The sequence below is a fragment of the Berghia stephanieae genome, chromosome 6 (assembly GCF_034508935.2).
Source record: "Berghia stephanieae isolate SIO BIC M18660-M18661 chromosome 6, UCSD_Bste_1.3, whole genome shotgun sequence".
NCBI lineage: Eukaryota > Metazoa > Mollusca > Gastropoda > Nudibranchia > Aeolidiidae > Berghia > Berghia stephanieae.
In genome coordinates, this window is record NC_088365.1 from 57,266,022 (window position 1) to 57,268,521 (window position 2,500).

At 33.7% G+C, this 2,500-nt stretch overlaps 1 protein-coding gene across 2 annotated transcripts in view; it reads left to right on the forward strand.

Moving 5' to 3' along the window:
* LOC144975728 (uncharacterized) overlaps positions 1-2,500 on the forward strand; it is a 6,444-nt gene that overhangs the window by 496 nt on the left and 3,448 nt on the right. The gene's annotated exons all lie outside the window — the stretch shown is intronic.

Below are 2,500 nucleotides of genomic sequence, written 5' to 3' on the forward strand. Positions count from 1 at the left end.
AAAGATAAGAAACTTATTGAAGGCGTGCTTCGCAGAGCAACAAAAGTAATTCCTGGGTTGAAAGATAAGCAATATGAGGATAGACTGAAACGTATTGAAATTCCAAGCATGACATACAGACGAGTACGAGGTGATATGATTGAAACATACAAGTTTACACACAGTTTGTATCAAGTCGAGAGTAAACTTTTCGTGTTTGCAAACAATGGAACCAGAGGTCATAATTACAAGCTGCATAAACCAAGGTGTAACACATCGCTTAGGCAACACTACTTTAATCAACGTGTGATCGACCGCTGGAACAGTCTCCCTGAAACGGTGACCAATGCTCCAAGTGTCAACGCCTTCAAAAATAGCTTAGATAGCCACTTAGCAGATTACATGTTTAGCATAGTTGAACCGCCCATTAAGATCCCATCAAAGGGTTAGACGTATATACAGGTCAAAAGATCTGTTAGGGTTAGGGCCTTCAATTTATCAAAAAGTTTATATATTATAGATACAGGTCAAAAGATCTGTTAGGGATTTTTATTGACTTTTATCTCGATGAACTGAATGCCAAGATCAGCAAAGGCACAAAACGCCTAATACGCTGGAAAACTATACTATACTACTATTATAAAGATATAGCCGTCTATTTATTTTTGTGTGTATTATTTTGCTTTGTTTATTTCAAAAGAATGATATTAATAAAATATGAAGGATGATGATTATGATGAGGATGAGTATGGTGATGATGATGATGATGATGATGATGATGATGATGATGATGATGATGATGATGATGATGATGATGATAACAAAACTACAACAACAACAATAATAATAATGATAATAATAATAATAATAATAATAATAATAATAATAATAATAATAATAATAATAATAATAATAATAATAATAATAATAATAATATTATTATTTATTATTATTATTATTATTATTATTATATTAATAATAATAATAATATATTATTATAATAATAATAATAATAATACATCACCCCCACCCCGCCCCACCCCCCCCCCCCCCCCCCCCCCACCCCCTTAGAAAAGATAAACCGAAAATAAAAAATAAAACTTACAAAAAAAAAAATAAAAAAAAATTGAAATTGAAATTAGAGAACCATGTTTCTCAGCCCACGCCTCCACCAGATTATTTACATTTCATTTCATGTAATCTTTTACATGCCTTGTGGAACATAGAGCTCTAACAGTACATCTCCGTCGTATTCTGTTCTTTGTCTTCTTCTTCCTCATCTCTCCGCAGGACATTCCAGCCAACCTCAACCTTTTCCTCACAAGACCTTCTTCGTGTTTTCTTCAGCCTCCCAACCTTCCTTTTTCCCTGGTATTTCCAGTCCACAGCTGCTTGTCTCGTTATGTCTGTTGCCGATTTTGTGAAAGTTTGACCAATCCGTTTTCATTTTCTTGTTGATATTGTTTGCTAATTTTCTCCTGTTCAGCTTTTAACCACAAGTCTTTATTACTAATAATAATATATCTTTATTGTCCCCAAAAAAGTGGCAATTTGTCATTTGGTTACACATTCATAACAATACAATATTGACATAGACACACTCACACAAGATGCACACCAGTAACATAGTAGTTATCGTAATAAAATAATAAATAAATAAATAAATAAATAAATAAATAAATAAATAAAAAAACCGGCATCAACAACAACACCATCATCATCATCATCGTCATCATCATCGTCATCATCATCATCATCATCATCATCATCATCATCATACTGATTTTCTCAGGCCATCTGATACCGAGTATGTTTCGAAGAGATTATTTCCATTGCTTGATATTTTTTTTATAGGTTTAACGGCGTTTGCCATACTATTTGGTCATACCAGCGTGAGTAAATATGAAGATGTGCGGCTATGTGGTCCAGTGGTATGACACTCATCTTTGAATTGGATGGTCCTGGGTTCTAATCATGGGCGGCGCATAGTTGAGTCCTTGGAAAAAGCTCATCACTCACATTCTCTCACCGTACTCAGGTGTAAAATGAGTCCATGGCCATTAACAGCATTTTCTCTGCGCGAACCGAAAATAAAAAATTGCAATAATATCATCTATCAGGCATCATGCCTCGTCCTACATGTTAAGTGTTGCTGTTGGATAGGGATCCCTTTGTAAAGCGCTCTGAGCACGTATAACGTATAATGGATATTGTGCTACATAAAAACCCAAGCTCAAAATGATACCGAAAAGATACTAGAATCAAAAACAACAAAGAAAAATAAGCCAAAAGTGACTGGTTTAAAACAGGAAAGAGATTATTCCATAAGAAATCCACTGATTTTGACATTACTTAAAAAACTCCAGCCAGACAGAAGGAAAGGATTCAGCTATGAAGGATACAATCAAATGTTCCCATCATTATAATATTATATTCATGTAACAGTGTATAAAAAAGTGATGATTCACAATGAAAAAATATAATCTCTCAAAAAAAATAAAAAATTATGACCTTCCGTCAC